Source organism: Dendrobates tinctorius, unplaced genomic scaffold, assembly GCF_039654945.1.
Source record: "Dendrobates tinctorius isolate UK_male_01 unplaced genomic scaffold, ASM3965494v1 ptg000360l, whole genome shotgun sequence".
Taxonomy (NCBI): Eukaryota; Metazoa; Chordata; class Amphibia; order Anura; family Dendrobatidae; genus Dendrobates; species Dendrobates tinctorius.
Genome location: NW_027362026.1, coordinates 402,156 through 414,618, shown reverse-complemented (window position 1 = coordinate 414,618; position 12,463 = coordinate 402,156).

Sequence of the window (12,463 nt, the reverse complement as noted above, 5' to 3'; positions counted from 1 at the left end):
CACTGTTACTTTATGAGGTCATAACTCTGAAATGCTTAAATGGATTCCACAGATTCTGAGATTGTTTTTGTGACATATTGTATTTTATGATAGTGGTAAAATTTCTTTTATATGACTTTGCGTTTATTTGTGAAAAAATCGGAAATTTGGTGAAAATTTAGCAATTTTCAAACTTTTAGTTTTTATGCCTTTAAATCAAAGAGTCATGTCACACAAAATAGTTAATAAATAACATTTTCCACATATTTAATTTACATCAGCACAATTTTGGAAACATAATTCTTTTATTAGGAAGTTATAAGGGTTAAGAGCTAATTTTTACAACAAAATTTACAAAACCATTTTTTAGGGACCACATCACATTTGAAGTGACTTTGGGGTTCTATATGACAGAAAATACCCAAAAGTGACACCATTCTAAAAACTGCACTGCTCAAGGTACTCAAAACCACATTCAAGATGTTTATTAACCCTTCAGGTGCTTCACCAGAATTTATGGAATGTGGAAGGAAAAAATAAACATAACTTTTTTCACAAAAATTTTCCTTTAGACCCAATTTTTTATATTTTCATAAGGTTAACTAGAGAAATTGCACCATACAATTAGTTGTGCAATTTCTCCTGAGCATGCCTGATACCCCATAAGTGGGAGAAAACCACTGTTTGGGCACACTACAGGGCTCGGAATAGAAGGAGCGCCATTTTACTTTTTGAATATAAAATTTGCTGGAATAATTAGAGGACACCATGTTGCATTTGAAGAGCCCCTGATGTGCCTAAACGGTGGAAACCCACAAGTGACACCATTTTGGAAACTAGACCCCTCAGGGAACTTATCTAGATGTGTATTGAGCACCTTGAAACCCCAGGTGCTTCACAGAAGTTTATAACGTTGAACAGTGAATATAAAAAAATCACATCTTTCCCACAAAAAATGATTTTTAACGCTGAACTTTGCATTTTCTGAATGGCAACTGGAGAAATTGCACCATAAATTTGTTGTACATTTTCTCGTGAGCATGCCAATACCCCATATGTGGAGGGAAAACCACAGTTTGGGTGCACGACAGGGCTTGGAAGGGAAGGAGCACCATTTGACTTTTTGAATGTAAAATTTGCTGGAATAATTAGCGGATGCCATGTCATGTTTGGAGAGCCCCTGATGTGCCTAAACAGTGGAAACCCACCACAAGTGACACCATTTTGGAAGCTAGACCCCTCAGGGACCTCATCTAGATGTGTGGTGTGCACCTTGACTCCCCAGGTACTTCACAGAAGTTCATAACTTTGAGCCGTGAAAAAAAAATCACACTTTTCCCACAAAAATGTTTTTATCTATAAATTTTGTAATTTCACAAGGGAACAGGAGAAAATGGACCCTAAAATTTGCTGTGCAATTTCTCCTGAGTTCACCGTTATCGCATATGTGGTCGAAAACTACTTTTGAGGTACAGTGCACAGCTGCTGAACCAAAGATCCCTACTCCTGATGTGTTTTTTGGGGATCAGTCTAAATTTTTGAATTTTAAGAATAATTGTAAATTATTTCTTGCCTTGAAGCCTAATTCATCGGGGAGCTCTGCGCAGCAGGTTAAAATTGTCATCTCTTTGTTGCGCGACCATCCCCAGGATTGGGCGTTTTCTTTGACACCTGAAGATCCTATTCTGACTAATGTGGAGGCATTTTTTCAAGCCTTGGGGTTGTTGTATGATGAACCTAATGCTATTGATCAAGCTGAGAAAGCCCTGTTGGCATTGAACCAGGGTCAGGATTTTGCAGAGTTATACTGTCAAAAATTCCGAAAGTGAGCGGTCCTTACTACATGGAATGATAGTGCATTGGCAGCTCTCTTTCGGAAGGGTTTGTCAGAAACTGTAAAAGATACTATGGTGGGATTTCCTGTTCCCTCTGGTCTTGACAATTCTATGTCATTAGCCATTCAAATTGATCGGCGTTTACGTGAACGCAAAACTACACGAGAGGCGCTGCCACCTTTTGGACAAATGTCTGAGCCTATGCAATGTGATAGAGTTTTGTCTAGGGCGCAACGTCAGGAGTTTAGAAGGCGTAATAAGCTGTGTTTTTCTGTGGAGACGTCTCTCATACTATTTCTGTCTGTCCAAAACGAGAGAAACGTTTTGCACACACATTTGCTGTGGGCAGTGTACAACCTAAGTTTCTTTTGGCAATTACTCTGATCTGCTCCTTATCCACATTTTCCGCTAAGGCTTTTGTAGATTCAGGAGCAGCTTTGAATCTGATGGATTTGGACTTTGCTAAACGTTGCTCCATGACGCCTCTGCGGACGCCTAATCCTTTGAGGGGTGTTGATGCTACTCCTTTGGCAGAGAATAAACCTCAGTTTTGGACCCAGGTGACGATGCGGGTTGCCTCAGACCACCAAGAAAATTGTAAATTTTTGGTGTTGCATAATTTGCATGATACTATTGTTCTGGGTTTTCCTTGGTTGCAAACTCATAATCCAGTTTTGGATTGGAAATCTGGGTCTGTGGTGAGTTGGGGTTGTCAGTGTGTTCTTAGGGACGCTCCTGTTTTCTCCACCTCTCCTCAGTCTCATGATATTCCCGATTTTCTAGCCGATTTTTCTGATGTATTTAGTGAGAGCAAGTCTGCGTCTTTGCCTCCTCATAGGAGTTATGACTGTGCAATTGAGTTGATGCCTGGGTGTAAATTTCCCAAGGGTCGGCTTTTCAACTTATCAGTACCCGAACATGATGCTATGCGATCCTATATTAAGGAGTCATTGGAGAAGGGTCATATTAGACCATCCTCATCACCTTTAGGTGCTGGGGGGTTTTTTGTGGCCAAGAAAGATGGTTCATTAAGACCGTGTATTGATTATCGTTCCCTTAACAAGATGACGGTTAAATATCAGTACCCGTTACCTCTGATGTCTGATTTATTCTCCAGAGTTAAGAGTGCCTGCTGGTTTGCTAAGCTTGACCTCAGGGGGGCGTATAATCTTATTCGCATCAAGCACGGGGATGAATGGAAGGCGGCGTTTAGTACTCCGGAGGGACATTTTGAGTACCTGGTGATGCCTTTTGGGCTCACTAATGCCCCTTCTGTCTTCCAGTCCTTTATGAACGATATTTTCGGTGACTTTGTGGATAAGTTTTTGATCATCTATCTGGATGATATTTTGATCTTTTCTAGTGATTGGGATTCTCATGTTGAACACGTCCGGACTGTGTTCCGGATTTTGAGGGAGAATTCCCTGTTTGTTAAGGGATCGAAATGCCTCTTTGGTGTACAGAGGATTTCATTTATGGGATTTATTTTATCTCCATCAACTATTGAAATGGACCCGGCCAAGGTACAGGCCATTTATAATTGGGTTCAGCCTACTTCTTTGAAGGCCCTCCAGAAGTTTTTGGGTTTTGCTAATTTCTATCGTAAATTTATAGGTAATTTTTCTGGTATTGTCAAACCACTGACTGATCTGACCAAGAAGGGCACTGATGTGCTGAATTGGTCTCCTGAGGCTATCTCAGCATTTCAGGAGCTTAAGCAGAGATTTACTTCAGCTCCAGTTTTACGGCAACCTGATGTCTCACTTCCATTTCAGGTAGAGGTAGATGCTTCTGAGATTGGTGCTGGATCTGTTTTGTCCCAAAAAGACCCTGTGACTTCTAAGATGAATCCCTGTGCCTTCTTTTCTCGAAAGTTCTCCTCATCTGAACGCAACTATGACGTGGCGAATCGGGAATTGTTGACCATGAAGTGGGCATTTGAGGACTGGAGACATTGGTTGGAGGGAGCTAGACATCAAGTTGTGGTCCTCACCGATCACAAGAATTTGATTTATCTGGAGTTGGCCAAACGCTTGAATTCTAGACAGGCTAGGTGGGCCTTGTTTTTCACGCGCTTTAATTTTGTGGTCTCTTTTCTTCCGGGCACTAAGAATGTTAAGGCAGACGCCCTTTCTAGGAGTTTCTTTGCCGATTCTCTTAGTGTGACTGAGCCTACTACTATCCTAGGTGAGGGGGTAGTTCTTTCTGCCATTTTGCCCGATTTGAGATATGCCTTGGAGGAATTTCAGGAGGATAAACCTGAGCGTTGCCCTATGGGAAAATTGTATGTTCCTGACCAGTGGAGAGAGTGATGTCTGAAATTCATTGCTCCGCATTGGCTGGTCATCCAGGTATTTTTGGTACCAGAGATTTGGTGAGTCGGTCCTTTTGGTGGCCTGCCTTATCTCGTGGCGTCAGGAATTTTGTACAGTCCTGTGGGACTTGTTCTCGGTCTAAACCCTGTTCTCGTTCTAGTGGGTTGCTGATGCCCTTGCCTGTGCCCAAGAGGCCATGGACCCATATCTCAATGGATTTTATTTCTGATCTTCCTGTCTCTCAGAGAATGACTGTTATCTGGGTGATTTGTGATAGATTTTTGAAGATGGTCCATCTTGTACCACTCCCAAAGTTGCCATCTTCCACTGAGTTGATACCCTTGTTTTTACAACAGGTGGTTCGGTTACATGGGATACCTGAGAACATTGTGTCCAACAGAGGAGTCCAGTTTGTTTCCAGATTCTGGAAAGCCTTTTGTTCCATTCTGGGAATTCAGTTATCCTTCTGCTCCGCGTTTCATCCCCAGAACAATGGACAGACTGAGAGAACAAACCAGACCTTGGAGTCTTATTTGAGTTGTTTTATATCTGCTGAACAGGATGATTGGGTCTCATTTTTTACCTTGGCCGAATTCGCACTGAACAATAGAGCTAGTTCTGCCACTTTGATGTCACCCTTTTTCTGTAATTTTGGGTTTCATCCTCGATTCTCTTCAGGGCAAGTGGAATCTTTGTCCTGCCCAGGTGTGGACACTGTGGTTGAGAGAATGCAGCAGATGTGGGACCAAGTGGTGGATAAGTTGTCACTCTCTCAGGAAAAGGCCCAGCGATTTTACAACCGGCATAGGACCATTGGTCCCCAGTTTAAAGTGGGTGATTTGGTTTGTTTGTCATCTAAGAATATTCCTATGAAGGTTGCATCTCCTAAATTTAAGCCAAGATTTATTGGTCCTTATAAGATTTTGGAAATTCTTAATCCTGTTTTGTTTCGATTGGCTCTTCCAGTTACGTTCAAGATAGATAAAGTATTTCACAAATCTCTGTTGAAGAGGTTTGTTGAGCCAGTGGTTCCTATGGCGGCACCTCCTGACCCTGTGTTGGTCGAAGGCAATGTGGAATATGAGGTAGAGAAAATATTGGATTCTCGTTTGGTTAGACGGAGACTCCAGTATTTGGTCAAATGGAAGGGTTATGGTCAGGAGGATAATTCTTGGGTCTCTGCCTCCGATATTCATGCCAATAGATTGGTTCGTGCTTTTCATCGGGCCCATCCTGATCGGCCTGGTGGCGTGGATGAGGGTTCGGTGACCCCTCCTCAAGGGGGGTACTGTTGTGAGTTCATTCTCTGGTTCCCCTTCTGAACTCCCTCTGGTGGTGTCGGGAGGTGGTGCGGCTGGTTTGATCGGTGGAGATCTGCCACCTGAGGATGGGGATGATGATTGGATCTCAGGATTCTCAGATTGGATTTAAGACAGCTGACACCCTATTCAGTTGCTGGTGATTCCTTCTGGCTTGTCAGCTCTTGGTTTTCAGCTCTGTTCCAGTCATCTAAAGCTAAGTTTTTCTGCTAATGTTCACACTTGATTTTGTTGGTCTATTCAGTTTTTTAGTTTTTGTGTGGTCTGCCAGCCCCGGCTGAGCTGAATTTCCACTCTTATTTATCAGTATTTTGCCAATTGGCTTTTTGTCCGTTACTAGTTCGGTCTCTTTTTGCTCTGTCTCAGAATATTCCAGAGTGCTGATATAGTGGGAGAAGTCGAGTGACTTCAGGGTTAATTTTGCTATCAGAAGTGTTGGACATTATTTTTGTAGGGTTTTTTGCACGTTGCAGTCAGTGACTTGCCTTTCCTTTCCTGTCTAGTTAGTTTGGGCCCCATCATTTGCTCAGACTTTTTTCCTGCTTGTGTTTGTGCCTTCATCTTGTTTCACCGTCAATACATGTTTGGGGGCTATCTATTCCTTTGGGGTCTGCTCTGGGGCAGTTAGTTTTCCCTTTTCTTGCTTTGGACTTATGTAGTCCTCCTGCTGTGACGAGGCGTCTAGGAACATCGTCGGCACGCTCCATGGCTACTGCTAGTTGTGTGGTAAGATCAGGGATCCGCAATCTGCATAGTTACCAACTTCTCTGGTTTTCTGTGGCTTAGCTTGTTTTGTTTTTTTTTCTCCTCGGTGACCCATTCATAACAGGTGAGGTGATCGAGCAGTTACTGATACGAGGGCCCTACGATGCAAGGTGTTAGACATGGCCCATACTCATGTGTTAGATGGTCATCTGGGAATATACATAACCCAGGAATGGATCCTCCAGTGGTTTTTTCTGGCCCGGTTGTCACCAAGAAATCATGAACTATTATAGGTCCTTTTTCACCTCACCTGCCAGCTGAACTCCCCAGTGGCTCACTTCCGTAGTCCCTTAGTGCCGCTGCCCAACATTGTGGTTTCCTTTCTTCATATAGATATGGAATTAGTGGGACCCCTGTTCATCAGTATATCTTGGTATTCCTGGACTAAACAGTACCCTGGGCAGTACCATTACGAAACTCCTCCACCATGTGTATAGCTTGGGAGTTCGTCCATATTTTTTCCAGAACAGGGCTGCCTAAGGAGATCTTAATGGACCAAGGGACTCTATTCATGTCAAAGGTGATGAGAGAGTTATAAAAAATCTTGCAAATTATAAAACACAGGACATCAGTCTTCCATCCACAGACGGAATGGTGGAATAGTTTATTAAAACCTTGGAGGCCATGTTAAAGAGGGTCGTAGAGGAAGATGGCCAAGATTGGGACTGTCTACTGACGTACCTGTTATTCTCCATTAGAGAAGTCCCACTGGCCTCTACTGGTTTCTCCCCATTTGAATTATTGTATCGCAGTCATCCTCGTGGACTCCTGGATGTAGCAAATGAGACCTGGGAGGTGTAGTCTACACTCTACAGGATGGTAATCGAGCATATGGCCCAGATGCAAGAAAGGATGGCTAAGATGATGCCCATTGAGACAGAGCACCTCCTCAAAGTACAAGTGGCACAGTCAAGGGAATACAATAGGTCGGCGAGGGTGAGGCACTTCAACCATGAGGATCGGGTACTGGTACCTACGGTGAAGATAAAAATTTCTGGCCAAGTGGCAGGGCCCCTATGAAGTTGAAAAGGTTGGCAAGAACAACTATAAAATCCACCAACCAGGGAGAAGGAAGCCCTACCAGGTGTATCATTTTAATCTGATCAAGCAATGGCAAGATAGAGCCCATGGAAGCCATTTGTCTGCTGGCGAAATTCAAAACCAACGTGGAAGATGTAATGGTGGAAGAGACTTTGTCATGTACCCAAAAGCAGCACTGCTGAGTTTTGCTACATCAGAACAGAGACCTGTTCTCAGAATTACCAGACTGTACTCTGGTCATAGAGCATGAGGTTCTCACGGAGCCTCATGTTCGGGTAAACTTGATGCCATATCGGATCCCCAAAGCCCAACAAGAGGTAGTATCAAAAGATATGAATCTGGGAGTCATTGAAAAGTCTAAGAATGACTGGTCAGTCAGTATTGCATTTTTTCTGTGCTGTGTTGTGCATAAATATGTGATTCTTCAGATTTTGTATTAGTCAATGCCTGTATTAGTCAAAGCTTGCAATTTGTTACCATCTTTTCAGTTAGCCATTAAAAGGTATCAACCACTGAGGACTCTCAATTCTGAATATTTTTCTATCTACTGGCTAACACGGTACAAAGATATACTGTACATCTTTCCTGGTCAGTCCCATGGACTTAATGCCGAAACCATATGGAGAGTGACAGTTTTGCAATGACTACCAGAAGTTGAATGAGGTCTCTAAGTTCAATACGTATCCAATGTCCAGTGTCGATGAACTGATTGAAAGGGTAGGGCAAGCCTGGTACATTAACACTGTTGACCACCAAAAAGAGTATTGGCAAATTGCCCTATCCAAAGACGTCAAGAAGACGGCCTTCTCAATGCCAGATGGATGTTTCCAGTACACAATGATGCTGCTGGATTGCAAGAAGCTCCAGCCACCTTCCAGAAAGCCATAGACTGGATCCGAGCGCCCCATAAGATGTACACAGCAGCCTTGCCTGCATGACATCGCGATCTTCAGTCAGGATTGGGGAAGCCATCTGAGCCATCTGAGAAAAGTCAGAGAATTCATGGCAATTGTGCTCTACTACAGCCAATTTATCCCTATCTTCGCCATGATAGTCGCCCCTTCATTGGACCTCCTTAAAATGACAAAGTCATTTATGTCTAAGTGGAGTTTGGAGTGTGTCTGCTTGAGGCTGTGGACAGGTGTCTTTTATACTGATAACAACATCAAACAGGTGCCATTACTGCAAGTAATGAGTAGAGGACAGAGGAGCCTCTTAAATAAGAAGTTACAGGTTTGTGAGAGCCAGAAATCTTGCATGTTTTTAAGTGACCAAATCAGGGCCGCCATCAGGGCATTAATGCCCTGACTGGCGTATAGGGCCCGATCAGCAGTGGGGACCTGCATCGGGCCCCATCACCTCTACCCATTGGGTCCCACTGCCTCGCCCCCAGCAGCAGAATTCTGCCGATCAAGTAATTGAACCTGCGTCAAAGACCAGCATGGCAATAGTTAAAGCCGCCAGCCAATCGGAGGCTGGCAGCTGACGTCAGCATGGCAAGGTAAGGAGAAAGGTTTTTTTAAATTAGTATTGAAAGCGGCAAGCCAGCAGGATGGAGATGGGGCAGGATTGGAGACACTGGGGGCATGATTGGAGACACTGGGGGCATGATTGGAGACACTGGGGGCATGATTGTAGACACTGGGGGCTGGATTGTAGACACTGGGGGCAGGATGGGAGACACTGGGGGCAGGATGGGAGACACGGGGGGCATGATTGGAGACACAGGGGGCAGGATTGGAGACACAGGGGGCAGGATTGGAGACACAAGGGGCAGGATTGGAGACACGGGGGGCAGGATTGGAGACACGGGGGGCATGATTGGAGACACGGGGGGCAGGATGAAAGACATGAGGGCAGGATTGCAGATACAGGGGGCAGGATTGCAGACACAAGGGGCAGGATTGCAAACACATGGGGCATGATTGGAGACACAGGGGGCATGATTGGAGACGCAGGGGGCATGATTGGAGACTCAGGGGGCAGAATGGAGACACAGTAGCCAACATTAATTCAGGAATACTTCAGGTACACTTTCAATTTATACAGTCTTGCTTTTAATACATTTAGGAGGCCGTAATGGCACAGCAAATATTAAAAACGTAGCGTAGGACTGCCCCATATGCGAATGCCGTGATGTGGCGGGGTGGCTCCAAAAATTGATCAATTGTTTGCTAAATGTCTCATTTTAAAGTGCAGTTAGAAATCAATATGTGCATATGCACTTTATGTATTGCATTCTGACCATAGGCAGCGCTGGCTTCCCCCCTTTTTTATTTGATATTGGTTTGTGGCTGACCACCACTTTTTGCCGTGCATGCTTGGTTATGCACACCATTCTATCTGTCTTTATTGTGATTGATCTAGGCTGCTGTACACACATACAGCATCCCTACCCTCCCCCAGGTTCTATTTGATTATGCACCTGTTTCTGGGCCTGTTTCACCTTTCCTCTATGGTTGCTGGTCTGGCAGTGTGGAGGTCAGACCTGATATGTCTATGTCCGGACCTGGTCGGCCTTTATGTGCGCTTGCCCTTCTGGCGCCATGGGAGTGTTTCAGGAATGCTTCAGGTACGCTTGCAATTTATACAGTCTTGCTTTGAATACATTGAGGAGGCCATAATGGCATAGCGAATATAAAAAACGTAGAGTAGGACTGCCCCATATGAGAATGCCGTGACGTGGCGGGGTGGCTCAAAGAATTGATCAATTGTTTGCTAAATGTCTCATTTTAAAGTACAGTTAGAAATCATTATGTGCATATGCATTTTATGTAATGAGTTCTGACAATAGGCAACGCTGGCTTAACCCCTTTTTTATTTGACTTCAACATCCCCACTGATATCCTTAAGTCAGCAGCCTCCAAACGCCTGTCCCTTACTTCATCCTTTGGACTTACTCAGTGGTCTTCCCCAGCCGCCCACACAGACGGACATACATTAGACCAGGTCTTCACCCACCTATGCTCTCTATCTAACTTCACCACCTCACCTCTCCCTCTATCCGACCACCATCTACTCACGTTCTCATCCCTGTCCTCCTCTCCTGTCACCCATGTCCAGCAACATGTGCACCCCCGCAGAAACCTTGCACACATAGACACCCACATGCTCTCTGACTCTGTTCTACCACTGGCATCCATATCCCCACTCCATGACACAAACAGTGCCACTGCTTACTACAATGCCACTCTCGCATCAGCTATTGACATGGTCGCCCCTCTCGTTCATGGCAGAGTGCGACGTACCAATAGACAACCCTGGCACAATAACATCACTAAAAAGTTCCGGCAATTGTCCAGGGTTGCAGAGGGGCATTGGAAGAAAACAAATTCGCAAGACGACTTCACTACATTCAAACAGGCAACACTCGCTTTCAATACCCTCGTATCTTCGCTATCCTACAACCCCAAACAGTTATTCAAAACTTTTAACTCACTCCTCCGCCTACCACTGCCCCCTCCAACCTCCCTCATCTCTGCTGAGGACTTTGCCACACACTTCAAAAATGAGATCGACCAAACAAGGCAAGTCTTTATTGTTCAACCACCATAAACCCTTTGTATACCAGACCAATGCCAAACCCCATAACTTCCCTCTCCAACATCACTGAAGGGGAGCTTAATTGACTGAACTTTCCTGCCACCTCTCATCTAACTTGCTCTTCGACAATCTGCAATCTGATTTCCGCCCCATCACTCCACTGAGTCAGCCCTGACCAAAATTGCTAACAACCTACAGCCAAAGCGAACGGACAATACTCTATACTCCTGCTTCTAGACCTGTCCTCTGCTTTCGACACAGTTGACCACTGCCTCATACTACAAATCCTCTCCTCCTTTGGCATCAAAGACCTCGCCCTATCCTGGATCTCCTCATCTTTGAAGAGCACTGTCTCGCTCACTTTCCTAGGAATCTACTTTAAATACATGGATTTTTTGAGGAGATAATTTGCTCACTATAACAGACGCTTATCTGCAAGTTTGTTCACATGAACATTGAATCCATCAGATATCATCATTGCCATCATCATGATTATAGTAATTGAAACAGGAATCTCATTATTGGTAATTCAAGACTTTTCAATTCAACATTTTTAAATGGTCTTTTCAGACCAATATTGTCCCACAAAAACAAATGACTATGACAGGCATCCGATGAGAGCAATAATCCATGCATGTAACTGCAGTTTCATTATTCTATGTAAACATCAGAAATGAAATATGCGGAGTTCCCCCTTTAATGCATGTATAAATAAATTAGCATTCATTAAAATCCTACGAATGATCTGCAGAAGTAGTCTGTTGACTGCATGCGGAAACGGCATTTTATTTATTTTTCTGGCCTGATGTGCAGATCTGCTTCAAACACTTTCCATTCCATTTCCTCACTTCATTGGCACGATTAAAATGATAGAATATTGGCGGGTACATAAGCAACATTTTAGACTGCTGGTAGCTGTTGAGCTATTAATGCCACTTGTAAATAACCCAGCACATATCGGTGTCCTGCAATCTATGAGCAATTCCATTCTAATAAATTTAATACCTACATGTCATTCTCATTAGGCCTGCTGATTGATTTAATTAATGAAGTGTTCCTGCAGCCATCTTTACAATATATTACAAGGTAGACGATGCACATTAATATCTTCTATGCTGCTGTAAATATTTTTGATTGAAATGCCAATACGTTCTAGACCACCCACTACTCATCTCCGCATGTAAAAATAAACAATATATTTTATCCCAGTGCACCCGCCTTCTCTTCTCGCCTCCTGCCGCGCTCTGTAATATGTCATTTGTTTTCCTAATATCTGACAACTATGAAAAGAGGAAAAAAAAATCACTCAACTTCAGAAGGTTGTAGTTGGTATTTTCATAAATGATTTTTTTAACTTGAATTTATTTTGCTTGAAATATGTAAACAAGGGGTATACAGTACCCAATAAAGTATTATGTAAAATGTTACAAGCCAAGTTATAATACGGATAAATGTAATGTTAATATTGTAACATTATAGTGCATATAAAAGAATAACGAGAAAGCTGACATTTTATTTTAAAAAATATTTATGATAGCAGCAATCATGTAGTAAGTATCTTTTATATTTGCACGCATTTACGGTCAAATCGGATAGTTTATATAAACTTTTCATCACTTGTAAAATGTTACATTTATTGATTGTTTGTTGATCTTTAGAAGCATGA